Here is an 18,549-nt window from a genome sequence, read left to right as displayed (position 1 = left end):
GCCAAGTCTGTTACCTCAAACTCATTAATTTTTTAAAAATTGTGATATGAAGGTGGAGGGGGGTGGGATGGGAGAGAAAGACCCCTTAATATTCATTTTGATTCTAAAAAGAGTAAAATCCTATGATTTATGAAATTCTACCTGGAATACGAGCATCACTTCTGGGTATCCCTATGTAGAATATTAGAACCACTCTATTGAAAATGATGAGGCAGGTTTTTGTTTATCTTTTTATTTCTTCTGTGTCTTGGCATTACCCTTGGGTTTTTTGTTTTGCTTTTTGTTTTTTTGTTTTGTTTTGTTTTCCTTTTAATGCATATTCCAGAAGGCCATCACAGGTCAGTTTTCCCAGAAAACAGACTCTGGGATGGAGGTACGTATGCAAAAGTTGATTGGAGAGTATGTTTGAGGACAACAATGGTTAAGTGGGTCAGGGAAGCAGCACCAGGCAGAGAAAGGTTGTATCGTAAAGTCTGTAACCTCAGCCGGTTGAGGAGTTCTGGCCCCCGGTTCTTCCCAACTGAGACAAGGGGGCCAGTCCTTAGTGTCCCCTCAACTATTAGTCTTTGATTGCAGGCTGCCCCCCGGGAAGGGGGCACAACCTTTGGCAAGGCCACTCTCATTAGCCCAGGCCAACTCCTGGAGAGCATAACCAGTGAGTCTTCAGCAGCCAACACTTCCCATAGCTGGGGGCTTGGTGTCTTGGTCCTGAAGGGGTCACCTGGCAGAGTGCACCACAGTACCCACTACAAAGACAAATGTAGGATCTGTTCTTACAGTTATTATTGGAATTTACTCTTACTAGATGTACGATCTTAGACAAGATACTTAATTTTTGTCTTCTTAACCCATACTTTGCGCATTCCCAAACTGGGGAAAATAACAGAACCAGGTAAAGTTATAATAAAGACTAAAGAAAATAATATTTGTAAAGCAGCTAGCAGAGTGCCTGACACATAATGGGCTCTCTTTAAACATGTGCTTTGCCTTCTGCTCTTATTAAGTGATAATCCTTTTTCATGTCTAGGGGTAGTTTCAAGAAAGGAAGATCTAACAAACATTAGACTGTCCTTGAGGTTAGTCCACAGATGAAAATATTTTCCTGTTGTAAAATGCCTTTTTTTTTGAAGGATGCTGACGTTTTGGATCTAGGTTATACTTCCTGCCTTCTGAAGGATGTCACTCTTGTCAGAAAAAAAATACCGAAATGATATAATCTCCCCTGCCTCACCGCCAACCACCTCATCTCAACATCATCCCAGGTGCTAGCATCGCTGAGCAGTGACTGTTAATATATTAAGGCCCGAGGCAGGCTATGTCCTCCAGAAAGGCCTTTTCTGCCCTACGTCTACATTAACTTGAGAGGCCATCACGAAGCACCCTGCCAGGTTCCTCTGACATCAGTTTATTAAGATGCACAGGTTTGGGAGGGATAGAGGGGGAGGTAGACAGAAGCCCTTAGTTATTTTGCCAAATCCCATTTCAAATATGAAACCAAGCCAAAAACAGATAGTACATAGTTCCCAACACTGTTTTCCCATTGGAAGGTGTTAACATTATTGTTATTGTTTTATCCTTATTGATTGGCAACGACAAGTTAGTTTCTGTAATGGGTATGGAGGAGAAAGAGTTTTTGCCAAAAGGAATTACATTCTGAGAAAGATCAAAGTGTGGGTGTTTCATCTGATACACATTTCCTCTCTGCTTGGATACCGGGTCTTCTGGCCTGTTTTGAAATTCCGATGTGCGTGTCAAATAGTCAGGGTTTGTTCCTCACTCCTGCTTCTTCCCTCCTTCCCTCCCTCTTTGCCCACAGACGGAGGCTTCCTTGTGGCTTCTCCCCTGCTCAGCGTCAGCTTAGTCTGATGTAACTATCACAGCAGGCCAAAGAAGGACCTGCGATGTCATAAAACCAAACCCTGTTGGTAAATATTTTGATTTCAAAAAGCTGAAAAACAATTGTTATTTTGGAAGCTGAAGGGCCAAGTCCCGGAAGGAAATTCCTGAAAAGGGACCTGGCTCTGGCATTGACCATCTCTTGAGCTGGGAGATATTTTTATCTTTGAATATGGAACAGGAAGATCATTTTCTCCAAACATCAGAATGAAACTGAATCTTTACCAGCCTGCCAGCAATTTATAATAGAAGAAAATTACTTGAGCCCTAACCATGGAGAAGTTAAAACCATATCAATAAAACAAACTAAAAAGACCCAAACAAACAAAAACCACTTTTCATTCCACTGTGTGAGCTAAACAATCCCATCCCTCAGGGTGTATTGGTTTTTATTTTAGTTTATTTACAGTTAAGCATCCATTTTACCTCTTTTTAAAGGAGTCTGAGGTGTCTTAGGGATGGACATTTAGTTTTTCTATGTTATTTATATTGTCAGTTTTCATCATGCCATCTTGATGGTTATCTAACACATCAGATACATTTTTTCAATCTTTAAAATAAGTACATAAGAAGTCCCTGAGAAATATTATTCAATTAAGACCGTTCATTTTAGGCCTTTAGTTTTGCTAAAAATAGATACCCAATGGCTCATAACTGATTTATACCTGATACTTTGTCAAAATTTAATGGACTGTGTTTCTGTGGCACAAAAAACAAAGTAAACCAAATCTTGAACTAAACTACAGAGTTCCTTGGGGGCTTTGAATGCTCACAAGACTATGGGGAAAGAATAGGATAGAGGTGTGAGGGAGGGACTTGGAGGTGAACTGACACCTTCTAAGCATCTCTCAGGATTACCTGGGAGCCTCTCATTTTCTGGACCCTCACCTCTTACTTGCCTTGCATTTCCATAGCCCACCAACTCAGCTGGACCTGTTGGGGTGAGCAATCTGCTGCCCTGTGAATGCCAAGCCCTGGCCCCGTGCCCACCCTTGGCTGCCTCTCATGTGTCCCGAGTTTCTGCTTCTGCCCACGACCCCCAGGCTTGGATAAAACAGTATACCACAGGCACACTACACACACCATACATATTACATATCTGACATACCAGCCACCACCAAGATGGTGTCAGCCTGGAGCAGGGGAGCCCTGCCCCATGAAGCAAACTTCAACCAATGAGAAAGGGAAGTAGGTAGGGGCTGGCTAGATGAATTCCCTCTTCTTCTTCATACCCATGGACTGTTCAACATAGCCCATGTGCAGAAGTTCCTCCTGGATATGCTTGCTGTGCGACCAGCCACGTCTCTTTACCATTGTGGATTGAGTATCCAAAGCACTGGCCAGTGCAATATTGCTTCCTCTTCTTTCTTAACCTCCCTTGCTTCTTCCTCTCTCTGACTTCCCAAGCAAAGGCTCACCAGTTAGTTAACACCTGCCTCAGGATCTGTCTGCTAGGGATTGGGGAGCTGAAGTCTTCTGAGAAACTAGTCTTTTCAACAACCCTTGTAGACTATTGTCTGAATCTTAGAAAAAGGGCTCGCAAGTAAGGAATCTGTCTGAGGAGCTGGGAATGCTAGACAGTCCCCCTTGAAGACCCTGGTAGCAGAGGGTGGCACAATACATGGCTCTGAGCACAAGGGGAAGAAAGGTCTCTCTACTTCCTCAGAGGAGTAATTCTGCAGGACATTATGGGTGCCACTGGGGACTAAGAGATCACTGGCTGGCAACACCAGTGGTAGGAAATAGCCTAACCTTAGTGGCATGATGAAGAATCTTCATAGGAAGATCACTAAAGAGAAATAGAGAAGGAGAGAGTATGGTGGGTGGTACACGGTGGTTTGAGAGAACTTGTTCAGAAGAACTTGCGAAGCCCCTCTTAGAAGTTTTAGAACTCTTTGGAAATTTGGGAAAGGGGATGATTGAGGGAAGGGTTAAAGTTTCTGCCATACAAGTTGGACCAAATCCAACTTTTATAATGCAGTTGTTGGGTTAAAATGACAAATGGCATTCTACATAAGCTAGCCACACTGTGACACATACATGCTGTATGCCCTTACCATATTTGTGTAGGGCACAGTGTGACAACCGTGAGGACCATTTACTAATGGAATGTATCGTGATTGGCTTGACTTTATTATCTCTTTTCCTATATCCTAAGCCCAGTCTTCAACCCATGAGACATTCCATTTCTGTTAGAAATGATCATGCAACACCAACATCAAATTTTCCAATTATATACTCAAAGCTAAATGCCTTTCAGATGATAGCTCTGGGGAAGGTAAGGTAGAAAACTGAACACTTGAAAAAATAATGTGTTCTAGGGGTACGTCTCCTTAGTATAATCTCACTACTTATAATGAAAGGTAACTTTCAGATACTCTCAAACTATGCTTGAGAAATTATTAGTAATTATTAAGCTCCAGGGAAAAGTGACTACAGGGAGAGCAGACAATATGACAACTGAGTAACAATGAGAGCAGAACAAATGACTTCTTCCCTTAAATCTTAAATCATCTATGTCATGATTTTTAAATCCAGGAACAACTGAGGGCCCCCCCCCCAAGTTGCACAGTACTACGTGTCTGTCCAGGAAGGGGATCAGTATGATACAATTGCAGTCATACCCGTATTCCCCACAACCTAGCCAACATAGCTCAAGAGTCCACACCAGCTATAGTCATCTAATTCCTATTTTGGAATCTTATGATTTTCTTTTCCTCCTAACCTTTTCTTTGAATAGTTAGAGGGGTCACTATTGTCTTAATTTTAAAATAAAAATAACGAATCAAAACAATAAAATGTCAGAATTACTATATACAACACAAGATTTAAGGTTCAAAATCTATCTTATTGTCAGTAGATCTGTTACTACTGCTTTATTCTAGTATATATTCAACTGTGATAGGTTTGTACGTATGTTATTATGTATACACAAAAGTAACAAATGGATATGGTTCATTGCTGTCCACGACTGCCTCTCCTCTCATACATCCCCTCTCCACTTGTCACTGTACCTTCTCTTATTCAACCCAGGAATCAAATTCTGGTTGATTTTCATTGATGCATTTCTAGCATCATAGCATGTGAGATATGGTAGATATTCAAGAAAGGTATGTTCAAAGAATGAAATTTATGAAAGGAGATCAGTGTAGTAGGTTAAATCTCTTGAAACCATCTTCTATTCTGAAAAATATAGACAGGCTTTACTCTTAGGCTGTGCACTAAGCTATATGAAGCACATAATTTTGAGACCTAACACTTATTCCTTTTGTTCTTATACCCTGAAGAGTATATTCCAGTTAATCGGGCAAGTAAGAGACCGCATGTATAACCAAACGAATGGGAGTAATTATGTAAGTTTTCATAGTAAAAATATACACAGCTTTTGTGTGTGTGTAATAGGGCATTCTCTTCCTCATCATCTATGTGATTATCCCCATCTTCGCCATCCACTGAGAGCTAACGAACACCAGGAGGCAAAGGTAGTGCCAAGAAGTAAGTCTCAGGAGACAGAAGGATGTACTTGGAAAAAAGCACTGTATTAGGAATCAGGAGATGGAGTCTTTCATAAATTACTTAACCTCTTGATCCTCTCCTTCTTCAGCTATAAAATAGAAGTAATAGTAATAGTAATGGCTTTGTCAATCTTAACTAGTCATGAGGAATATCCAGTGAAATCGATATTTGAGAACTCTGAGGTTCTACATAGCTATAAAATGTTATTTTATTCACAAAACAATCTCCTTAGGAGGTAATGGGGCATCAGAATCAGACAGACATGAGTTTAAATCCTGAGTCCCCTAACCAGAACTGTATGATCTTGGCTGGGTTATTTTTCTGAACCTCTGTTCGTCATCTTAAAATGTGGCTAGTCATCCTTATTAGAGTGGACATAACAATAAAAAACCATCATGTTGCTAGGTGTAGCACTTGAATACCTTGTTCATGTAAGTTTGGTTTAAAATGTGATTATTTGAAACAAACAGACATCTGTGGAACATTTCAACTCAAGAGTTTAACAAATTGAAGCCTGCCATTTATTTCGTGAAGTAGGTGGCAAAAACTTTGATGCACTATATAAAACACCTAAGGCTAACTAAATTAACTCCCTGAAGATAGATAGAGCCATAATCTTTCTCCTGACTGGTGGTGAGACCCAGGAGAACCCAAGAAATATTAAGTAATTAGCGGTACCTTGGTCACTTGATGCTTACAAAGAGAATAATAGTTTTCCATCAGACCTCAGTAACTAGAGCAATGGTTGATATGGAATATTAAAAGAGCATATGTCAACTGAAACAATGAATCACCCGTGATGAGTGATAAATGGCAGAGGATATGCTAAGAGCCAACAATTTAAATCAAGTGTTAAAAATAGATAAAAGACTGGAAACAGTGGTGTATACAGTGCCCCCCCCCACAAGCCTGCTGGATTCGGTGGGCAAAAATTGTCAAGCCTACTTGACTGGTTTACAAAGCGTGCAAAAGGGCAAAATTACAATGGTGTCTTTTTCTGTGTCATTTTTCTGTCTCCAATGGGACTTGAAGAAAGGTATTGTAAGACCACTTTTCATGAGAAAGCAATAAAGAATAACAGAATCATGAAGAAATGTACCAAGGGCAAAACCCACAGCGTAATAAGAAAACAACCACAAAGATTTTTCCACAGATAAACAAGAGTCACCTGAAAAGATGGGTGATGAGACTCTCCTGAACAGAAGGTTTATAGCAAAGAGCAAGACAGAGAAGGAGAAAGATGAGGCACACGTATGCAGTCCCAGAGACCGCCCACCACTGGGCAGGAAGGTGGAGGGCTAGCTGCCCAGGTGACAGCTGACGCCAGCTCTGAGACACTGTGCTGAAACCTAGGACTTCAGTCCCAGCTGCCTGATGAAAACCTCTCTAGTATCCACCATTAGATTCTGTCTGATTCCAGCTTCCTTGCTAAGACCCACGTAGTCACCTGTGTCCCGTGCTCTGCATTTGTGTCATTCTGGACTCTTCTATTCTCTTTGGGGGATGATTGCAACAAGTTTTTTTTTTTTTTTAAATCCTCATTGCTTTCTACTTTTCTGGTTAGGAGAACATGTGAATAGAAAAGAAGTAAGAATGGGTGGAGAGTGGTGAAGGGCTTTAGACCTGCTTGTAATCACAGGTGCCTTGTAGGACTGATTTATGTTTGGCCAACTTAGAAAATGTTTTTACCAAAGCAATGCAGTCTTAATTCATCGAGCTATATAGTCTTTCACCCCCAAGCTGATGTAAACTCCTAACATGATGTAAGCTCCGAAGTGCACATACTGCCCAAGGCAAGGATTTAAAGTGAGAGTCAAGTTTGTCGTCTTTTACAAAGTATACTTTCTCACCCCGTCACTTCTCCAGTTACCAAATCATTTCCAACCTGTCTGGACCTTCTGGGGCATGGGCATAAATCAGGAGAAATGTAGTTGGAAATGGCTTCCTTTTCTTCAAAGCAACATGTACCCAATGGAGCATTAGAAATCCATAATGATGCATGTGGTTTCCATTATGCCAAGGGAAAGCCTGTCCCAACTGCTCCAAACTGTCTCTCCTGTGTACGACATCACAGCCCAAGGTGATTTAAAAAAATATGGAGAAGTCCCTGGGTTACACTCAAGAAGGGATCTTCCAGGATCTCAGACCTAGTTTCTCATTCTGATGGAAGAGACCGATGTATGGTGGTTTGGCATGATCTCTGAAGAAGAGACTCTGTTATGAGATTTCTGGACTTTAAATACCACTATCCTTTGGGGATTTTAGAACTCCTCTGAGGTTGTTCCCAGACTGAGCCAGAATGATCACGAGAGGCCTGGGAACAAACGTAAAACACGCAGCCTTGAGGCAACAGCAATATGTTCACAGCTTTTTTTTTTTTTCCTTCTTCTAATTCTCTTTTCTTCTCTCCGTCTTCCTTCCTTCCTCCATTCCTGCCTCACCCCTTCTTTCCCTTATGTCTTCTTTCCCTTCTTCAATACCTTTATTATTGGCAGTTTGACTTTTATTTTTTAGTTTTATGGTATATATCTCAGCATGCTGGGCTGGTGGAAAACGTTAATAAATGTACATATTTTTCAGATGCTTTCTTCTCGCTCCCTTGCTTTTTTCTAAGATGACTATTATTATTACTATTTTTTTTTACTCTGCTACTGCATCCATCTGTGGGGAGTAGCATTGAAGTTCATAAATAAATGGGTTAATTACCATGATAAGTGGATCTTCACGTGCCATTGAGAGTTATCTAATATACAGGGAGGCCCACGACTTAGGAGGAAGCATTCAACAAAGCTCCTCACAGTGAGTATACCAAAAGATGTACACATAAGCCCCGTCCTCTAGAAATTACAGGCTAGTGGAGGAAATAAAACAGAAGAAAGTCAATGTTTACTACACTCTGAATGTTCATTAATTCAGTTAATAAGCATTAATTGAGCACCTACTCTGTGCTAGGAACTCTTCTAGGTGCCAAAGTTAAAGCAGGGAACAAAAGAGACAAACCTCCGACTTACTTTGAAGAGTAAGGGACTAAGTATTCTGTAGACATGACTTTATTTGATGTTACCAAGAACTCCTTAAGCTGTGTATTATGATTTCCAGTTTACAAATGAGAAAATGAAACTTCAGAGAGGTTAAATTACTACAGTTTGTTAGGGACAGAGCCTCAATCTCCAACCAAGTCTGTCTGATTCCAAAGCTTCACTATTTTCTATTATCCTCGATGGCCTTCAGAGACTAATGAAATCATGAGAGATCTCACAGGGCAAAGTAGCCTAGGCTAAGTACCAACTGAGAGGAATCCAGAAGAGAGCAACCTGGCAAAGGCTGGAGCAGCCCAGGAGAGTCTCATGGAGGCACCCAGTCTGAAGGATAGAAAGACAGAGCTTAGGCAAGGAAGAAAGGGAAACAGCACACGAAGTCTCAGAGGCACATGGGTGTGTGGCCCAATTAGGGACAGTGAGTGAAAGTGGCTTAAATGAAAAGCAAGATTCTTATAGGACAGAACTGGGAGCCAGAGCCAGAGAGAGGACTGGGACACACTATAGTGTGCCAGAGTTGGTACTGCGTCTTAGGACAGTGGAGAATGTGGATGTTGGACTTAGATTCAAAGACATATACGTCCTCTTGCTCTATGATTGCTGAAAATTGTTCTGCCTTTTCAAAGTTATCATTCCCTTGTCAATAAAAGACAGGATAAGCATGGACATGTTTTTAGGTGGCTTCAAGAATGACCCACTAATAGAAACATTGGTAAATTGCTGTATAAAAAGGCTAGCATATTATTACATTTCCACCCTGGATGTATTTTTAAATACCCACTCAGATTCTTCTTTGGGCTGGCTTGGTGTGCATACAACTGGATACATGACTATTTAGCCAATAAAACTGGTTGAAGAATGTGAAAAATTTATCTACTACATGAAGTCATTGTTTCATATTTGTCTGAAGCTCCCAGTGGACTCCGAACACCAGATTTTTGTTCCCTCTGCTTTCCACATTGCTCTTTCCCATGAGGAGATTCTTTTGATATCAGCATGGGGTATATGGAATTCTTTGGGGGTGAAAGGTGTTCCTTCTATTATAGTAGCTTTTTATTTAACCAGTTCATTTCCATGTAAAAGTTGCTTTTAATGCAATAAAATTAGAAGGGGAGCACCAGATTTGTTTTTTAATTTTCCTCTGGTGGAGCAGTGTTGCTGAGCAAATTTGTTGAGCAGCTGCAATTGTTAAGGTCACACTAACACTGAAAAAAGGAGGTCCTGACATCAACATACCCAAAGGTCTGAATAATTTTGGGCTGCCTCCAATTTTGAAATCCATTTCTCCGGGCTGTTCATTTCTTCTTTCTTTCTCCCACACTGGTTTCTGGCTTTTTCCCTTCTCCTAATGAACCCAATTTTATGTGAATGTTTTAATTTTGCCTGCTATAATGCAAACAGTTCCTATGGTATAACCTTTAGGTCAATTCTATCAAGTATTATTTGCTCGGGTTGTTCAGGAGAAAAAAAAAATCACTTTCTTCTGCCTAGACCTTGTGTAATTGCATGAATTCTCTGATTTAGTTGGCTCTGCAAATCTATTCCAAGGTGCATTGACTGCAGGGATGGAAGGGAACTCATTATGCATTGCCTGCTGAAATGGTGACCTGCAAATAATGATGGGGAAATCAAGCTTGATCGCTGTGCTTTCTCTTTAGTCTAATTTCTGCTGAACTTTGGACTGTAACTTGTTTTTTGGCTGGAGAGCCTCAGGACATACTGGAGTCTGACCAAGGGGGTGCCGAGACCTGGATTTTCACACCATGAAGCTGGTAACAGTTTTGACTTCAATGCCTTGAGAAGTAGGTGATTTCAATTGCCCTGTTTCCTTTCAGGGGAAAATGCTTTCTTTGCACCTAAACAATCTTCCGGTGCTTTTGACTGACAAGCATATTGTTATGATTATGACTGGACTTCTTGACTCCTGCAGGGATAGCATTTAAAACTGCCTGAGACTGGCACAAATCAAAATATTCATCAACTTAAACTATGTCAGCTAAAATGGAAAAGCCAAAATTGTAGTGTTTTATATCATGTCAGAAGTCCATGAACATGGTGCAAAACTGCTTAACTCTTTCCCTGCCTAAAGAAAATTGTAGCCCATAACAGAAGTTATCTGGATATATTTTCAAAATTATACCTACCATATAAATGCCTTATTTTTCTCCCTTTAAAGTATCCATTGATTTGGAGGGCTTATTGATTTCATTAACTTTCTTTTATTCCCATTCATTGGTTCATTTGATCCTTCAGTGGACACATTTGAATGCCTATCATGTGCAGGGCACTCTGTTTGCCTTTGTGGGAAAGGGAAATTAAGTTCTTGCCCACAAGTTGCTGCTGGCCCATTAGAAGAGACGTATCCATAAAAAGGTACAAAATAAGCGGTATGGTAAGAGCTACATGATAGGTACAGGTAAGCTGCCAACGTAGGTTGGGTGAAATCCCCTCCATCTAAGGAATTGCTGCTCAACCTCCACTTTCTCAAGAATTTTCCTCTCCTCCATTGGTGCTGCACAGTCAACAGCTTTTTTGTAAAATGGGATTCTGCCCTTCCCTATAAGTACTCCCTCAGATACAGCTGCTGGATCATTGACCACACTGACCTGACCAGTAGCCCTTCCACTGGAATTCAGGTAGCAAAGCAAGAGATTTCTGTCTCACTGTAGCAGCAGAAGTTGAAATGTAGACCCTATCTACAGAGGGGCCAGTAAGTGTAGAGTGAACAAAACCAACATGCAAAGAAGAGCAGAAATCAGAGAGAGCGTGGTTCTGGTAGGAATTCAGGTCCTCCGTGCCTTGGTAAAAGACGTGATTACATTTCTGTCTCTGCCTCCAGTCCTCCCTACCCCCTCTCCCCACACCTGCATTTCATTTTCAGAGAGACGGTGGGCAAGAATGAGTTGATTTCTATTACTCACATCCCAAAGAACCCTATCTAATGCAGAAGGCTTTGTAAGGAAGGAGAAGGATGGGTTTGTCTCCACTTAACAGAATAAGAAAGAGAATAGAAATCCTAGTGTTGCAGGATCATATTTTGATGTATTAACAAATGTGTTTTTCCCTGTGATTTCCTGTTACCCTTGACCCTCCCCCATCCGGGCAGCTAGACCATGAGTCATTCCTTGCCTCAAGGGAGGGTTGTCACAGCAGAACCAGAGAACAAAAGAGACAAATTCTTGGCTTTTGAGTTTAAAAGGCTGAGCTTCAGGCTTCAGACAAAAAAGATTTGGAAGAATATTTGATCAATTTGAGCCAATTTTTTCCTGCCCACGTAAAATAAAAATTCCCCTGGCTGGAAGACAAGAGGCTCTTCTAAGGCAGAGCAAGAGGGCTGGATGCTGGTGAGTCCCTGAAAGCACTTCTTGCACTCTGCTCTTGCCTCGCTCCACAGGCTGACCCCTAGCATGAATGTGGGGTTTTCAGGTTCTAAGAACAAGGAGACCTGTGCCTTCTTTCCAGGTTAGAATCCAAAAGATGGCAAACGTCAGAGTGAGCCCCTCCACCCAGCACTGTGCCAGAGAAGCTGTCGGGCACATCTAGAGCAAAAGGGGATGAGTTTTTCAGTTTTCCATGGTCCCAGAGTGGTAAAGGAGGTGAGCCTAATATTTTCTGTGGCCCCTGGAGACATGTAGAAGGGGCTGAGAGAAAGCCAGCCCTGGAGCTCTCCCACAGTCCGGTCTAAGGGATGTTGAAGATGTAATCTATTAGAGTTGAGTATGAGGGACCAGTGGTACCATATAGAGCTTAGAGGATGCCTATATGGACAGGTAACAGCCAAGAACCAGATCCTGAGGGGCACCTGGGTGGCCTAGCCAGTTAAGCACCTGACTCTTGGTTTCAGCTCAGGTCCTGATCTCTGGGTCGTGAAGATTGAGCCCCGAGTTGGGCTCCGCACTCAATATAGAGTCTGCTTGAGATTCTCTCTCCCTCTCCCTCTGTCCCTTCCACTCATGCTCTCTCTCTCTCAAATAAATAAATCTTTAAAAAAAATAAAAAAGTTAAAAAAAAAGAGAGAGCCAGATGCTGAGACATGTCAGGGCAATTTGGAGAAAGCAGCTCAGCCTCCCTGCAGGTAGCAATTTGAGATCAACCCACAATTCTCTGTGCTCTGCACTAATACTTCCCCCAATGGATGTTCTGATCAGATGGTGTAGGCATCATTTAGATGGCATACACCTCCCCAGATGGGACAGAGTTTCTGCTAATCACCCTAAGAATGGCTGTCCTCCTTCATGGCCAGCTTATATTTTGTTGCCTCATAGAAATACAAGAGCTCCTGATTCAATCTCCTGAGCCATATCAATTATTTATTGCTGCATAAAAAACTACCCCACAAATTATTCTCCTAAAACAACAACCATTTTATTTGTTTCTGATTCTGTGCATAGAACAGCCAAAGAACTGCCCACCTGATTCTAGTCCAAATTGCTGACATAGAATGGTGAGAAAATAAAATAGTTAAGTCCCTATTTTCCCTCAAAGTCTTGTTTTTGAGGCATGATTTATATAGAGTGAAATTTACCCTTTTGAGATGCACAGTTTTATGTAAGCCATACCTGAGTGTGACGGTATTTAGATGAGACTTTGGACTTTAGACCTCAGATGCTGGAATGAGTTAAGATTTTTGGAGCTGTGGGATGAAATTTGTTACAGCAGCATCCCACTTCTTGCTACCAAAATCGGTATTAGCTTGGGCTGCCATAACAAAATGCCATAGGCTAGATGGCCAAAACACCAGAAATGTATTTCTCATAGTTTCAGAGCCTGGAAAATCAAGATCGAGTTTCCGTCAGATTTGGTTTCTGGTGAGAGTTCTCTTCCTGGCTCGCAGATGGTCACCTTCTTACTGTGCCCTCATATGAAAGAATGAGAAAGAGAGCGAGACAGAGAGAGCCTGTACAAGCTCTCTGTTGCCTCTTATGGGGACACTAATCCTATGGGATCAGGGTCTCACCCTTATGCCCTCATTTAACCTACTTAAAAGTAAGCCCTATCTCCAAATACGGTCACAAAGGAGGTTAAGGTTTCAACATACATATTTTGAGACACAATTCAGTCCACATAGGGTCACATCTCCCTGACATATACGAAATCAATAGAGGTTTTTATAAAAAAAAAATTACTGTAAATGTGGCTTTGAAATTATGAGTGAACTCCACTAAGAGTCAAAGAGAATCAACAAAGTTTTAAGAGAGTTAAATTGACAAAATCACCACCAATTTGAACTAAAAGAGACCAAGACTTTCCAAAATGAAGAGGCCCGTGGACCCTCTAGTTTCCATGGACAGGAAGCAGGCTGATAAAGCTTCTCAGTTGAAAGCATGGGTCATTTCTTATGGAAAAGCAAAGATATCTCCAAGTACAAAGCTGAGAATTGAGAAGAATGCTGAACTGGGGAGCCATTCCCTGAGATGAGAACTAGGCCCTTAATTACACTCCCTGCCCCCAGAAGAGGGAGATGTGACAACACACCCCAGGCTGGATTTCCGAATGCCTTCTCTCTGCCTTGCACCCCTCTTCTTTTTAAAAGGGAATGTCTTCTGATGTTGTCCTGTCCTGTCTCACCCTGTGTGTTGAGGTGTGGGGAGAACAGGTGACTTTGCCTCTTAGCTCACAGGTCTGTAGACTAAGAGGAGCCACACTGAAGGCGCTATACCAGAGCAGGTTCATTCACGTCTGGGCTTGATCAGATGATGAGATCGTGGCTCACATGCCCGAAACCATAATGGGATGAGGCTTTTGGGGGAGGACGTAGTACATTTTGTGTGGGGGACAAATGTGAATTATTGTAGCAAGTGGGGGCAAACTGTGTTAAGTTGTTTGCGAAGATGACCACCAGAATTCCTCCCATTCCTAGATGACTCTTCCTTTGCAATGTGAGTCTCCTACTCCTCCCATCAAGATGTGAAGTCCACTTCCCCACCACTGGAATCTGGGCTGGTCTTGTGACTTCCTTTGATCAGCAGAATGCAGCACAAGTGATATGTGTGACTGTAGAATCTCGTCTATAGCTCGTCTTGCCACCGTGAAATCCTGGGACCTCCATGAATAGAAGTTCAAGCTAGCCCTCTTGCTGAGAAGAGACTAGGTGACAGGCCCAGGTGACAGGCATCACCAACTGCCGGAACGTGAGTGGGGCTCTCTTAGATCATGTAGCCCCAGGGAAGCCACCAAATTACTGCAACCACATGAGCGATCCCCAGCAGTGTCAGCTAACTGCCCAGCCTAGACCAAATTATTAATCCATAGAATCAGAAGCAAAAAAGTGGTTCCTGTCAGAAGACACTGTTATGGGATGGTTTACTGTGCAGCCATATATGTGACTAGAACGGCAGACTTGGTTTCACTTCTTCAACTACATGTTGCATTACAATAGGAGTCAGGGGAGGACAGCTTGGGGTAATTTTCCTCAAATGAAGATTATAATGCCATGGGCAATAAAGGCTCCAGGGGACTCATTTCTCAGCTCACGTAGTGAAGTATGATTGAGGATCTCCTTCAGCCCTCTTCAGGCAGCTCACTACACCCCCATTCTCACACCTGCTCTCTGATGCTTGAGATGCCGTTAGCTGGGGGTTAAGATTCCCACTCCACAAGCGAAAATACATTGCTTTAATATATTTATTGTATTAAAAGGCGACACTCAAGAAAAGTAACCTACTTAGTTTCCCTAAGACATAACTGTTGTCTTAGTCCGGTTGGGCTGCTGTAACAGAATAGTACAGACTGGGCAACTTCAAAACAACAGAAGTATATTTCTCACAGTCTGGAGGCTGGGAAGCCCAAGATCAAGGTGCTGGCAGATTTGATATCCCTGTTTCCTGGCTTACAGACGATGCCTTCCTGCTGTGTCCTCACACAGTGGAAGGAGCAAGGGAACATTCTGGGGTCTCTTTTATAAGGGCACTAATCCCATTCGTGAGGGCTCTCCCCTCCTGACCTAATCACCTACCCAAAGCCCCACCTCCTGATACTATCACATGGCAGTTAGGGTTCAGCAGTATGGATTCTGGAGGGATGCACACATTCAGTCTACAGCACTGTCTTCAATTCTTAAGAGCAGATTTTGGGGGAGGGTGAGAGCACAGGTCGCCTGCGCTAAGTTAAACCACTGTTTGGCAAGAATTCTGTCCAGGGTACAACCCTAGCCTGTGCCATGGGAGACATGAAGAATCACAAAAAATCTTGTTCTCTGAGCTTGGTTCCGAAGATTTTTAATGATCTTCTGAACTGATGAATAAGAATCCCAGAAACATGGAGAGGAATCTGGCAGTCAGACAACTGCCTCTATTGGCTTTTCAGGGCATCTGTCAGTCTGGAAAATTTTCATCCCACTGTGCTTAGTGGGTATCTTGCTTCTCATCCAGGTGAAGGGCCTGCCTTCACACTATGGTAGAACCATAGTGTGGGGTTCAGTTGGCCACTGGCTCTGGAGTTCTGTCTTCCACCAGCAGCACAGCAGTAAGGAAAGCTCAGACTAGAAGACCAGATATTTCCAGACCTGTGTGACACTGGGGCCATGTCTATTGGTAGTTTCTGAGGGAAATGCACAGGAGGTAAATACGACAAAATATTGAAAATGACTTCGTACGGTTGCTTCAACTATTTTTCAGTTATAAAAGCCAGGTCTAAGTTCCCTTATTAAAATTCTACCAGACTGTAGTGCCATATATATGGCTATGCACTTCCAAGTCTGTATCTTAATGGCCTGGTTTTTGTTTGGCTGAGAAAATGAGAAGATGGACAGTTCTGCAGGGTTTTAATGTAAGTGAAGGCACCCGTGTAAACTGTGCTTCAGAGCGCTGGATACAACAGCCACATGTACTGTACACATGGAGGTATTGCCCAACAACTGGAATAACAGCTCATGAAATGACTCTTCAAACTCCGATTATTCATTTCCTTCTCCTTCTCCCTCTAACAGTGTGATGCTATACATTGCAGGGTTATTATTTCACTCATCACATGAACCTTCGGCCTAGTGACCTATCCCTTGAGGCATGCTATAATCACTGAGAAATGTGTTCCCTGTCACATCTTATTGCTTAATTATGGTTCTATTTTAGGCTTCTAAAGTCACTTGGCTTGGAAAGACCTCTCTTCAATGTGATCTTGGAACACGCATCCATGTTGTTATCCTTGAGTTCACACAAGTCTGTTTCATTTCCACCTTGTTCTGGCATGGGCAGTAATTATTGCTCCTTGATTCAGCAACACCTTGAGTTACTGCAACGAGCTCTTGTACTTATGCTACTTTCCACATAAGACACTATCACCTCTCTGTCAGAAAAGCATGTACTTACTTTTTCTAATACTTGGGGTTTTTTGCACTGATAAATCCCAGTGGTCCCCTCTTAAATCATGCAAAAACCTCCTCTTTTCTCAATACTCTTACTGTGGTGGTGACTATAATTTTTTTTTTTAAACTCAGAATGTGTACATATTGTCTACCAGAGGCTTTTTGTTGTTTTAGTTGTGTGTGTGTTGCTCTTTACTGCTGAAGGCAAACTGAAAGATATGGCAAGCCCTAGATACATCCATCGATTGCCAAAAAAAAAAAAAAAAGCGGACAGAATATTTAAAATTAGAAGTGTTCTAAAAATTTGGGACTTCTGGAGGATGCAACCATGTTGTGTTTCAACCACTCCTATTGCCTCCCATCAAGAAGACATGTTCTGTATCAGCCTTTGAGTGTAAATCTTGGTCCTTCGGGTAGATGATAAACTTATGGACAAAAGGGGCAGATCATACACCTCTCACATGGCTCTGTTCATATATGTAGCTACATACAGTGGTTTGAGCAATTGCATAAAGAGATAATGTTGCATTTTGAAGACAGCTGTTTGGGATTAGGAGCTTGCAAAAGCAGCTGACATTAAGGTAAAGGCAGATGGAGAATAGTGTCCTGCTTCATCCCTCCAGAGAGTAGTTCGAGTCAGGCCTGGGGTAGATCTATGTTGAGAGGGGGTATAATTACCCTGGTCCAGAGTGGCCCCAGGTCTTGTCTAGCAGACTGAGTTATATCTATCAGGGCCTTTTAAAATGCTGACTTGGCTCCTTAGAAATACAAAACCCAAAACATCATTTATAAAGGTCACTGGGAATGGCCTGGGTCAGAATAACTTGAGTCCGTTTTGTGCCAATGTTTCGGAAGAGGAAGTTGCTGAATACTTAGATAAAGCTCCTTGAGAGTACTGTGTTGCTAAATTCAAACAAAGAGTGAAAGAGGTTTATAGCTGAGTTTTTACTCTATAATTCAAATGCCAATCTAGCAATAAAATATGTTCTAGAAATTCCAATCAGAGATTTCTATCATCTGACTTGGAAACCAGCTGTGCTCTCAGTGAGTTACAAAGATTTACCACCCGCAAGTGCTGTAATTCAGTAGAATTATGCAGAGGTGAAAAGCGTGAAAAACTCTCACTGTATTTTAAATGCAATGAGAACTGTGCTTTATGAAATTCTCTGAAACCTATAAAAATGATTCTACTTAAAGAAAGTAGCAGGAATGAAGGTATAAGAACTCTTAAATTCGGGAATTCAAGTTTACCCTTTAGAGTATGATTTTTTTTAAGACAATGAGTCAAAATTATTACCACTGGTTATCTTTCAAACAGAACAAGTGAGAGAACACAAAGTAGTTAACTCCTAAATTACACATCACATTATCAAGAGCCCTGATAACCTTATGCTCCAACTATTTGAGAAGTAAAACCAAGAGAAGAGGAGTTTAACAACAGAGAGGGTTAGATAGCTCTGGCTCCAATAAACTCAGGGCAGTAACTTTGAACCAATAAGTTCCTTCACAGAAAGTAACAATTATTTGTGGATTTGTGAATCCATATATCAAAAGTCTTTTGAATGTGTTTTATGATTTTAAGATATCAAGGCTATCCTGGCAAAGCCAGTGCATATGGTCCTCATACCAATGAGCCCCCACTTCTTCATTTGCTCTTATTCCTCCCACACATGGAATACAGCTGCCTTGTACAAAACTGATGCAATATAACTTTGTCACTTATATCATCACCTGAGCACTCAGATACCACCCTGGGAAAGCCAAGCAAAGCAAGTTTTTCAAAATAATGGTATCAGT

This window comes from Ailuropoda melanoleuca, chromosome 8, assembly GCF_002007445.2.
Source record: "Ailuropoda melanoleuca isolate Jingjing chromosome 8, ASM200744v2, whole genome shotgun sequence".
Classification (NCBI taxonomy): Eukaryota; Metazoa; Chordata; class Mammalia; order Carnivora; family Ursidae; genus Ailuropoda; species Ailuropoda melanoleuca.
The sequence above is the reverse complement of the archived record's forward strand: the minus strand, read 5'-3'. Positions refer to the sequence as shown.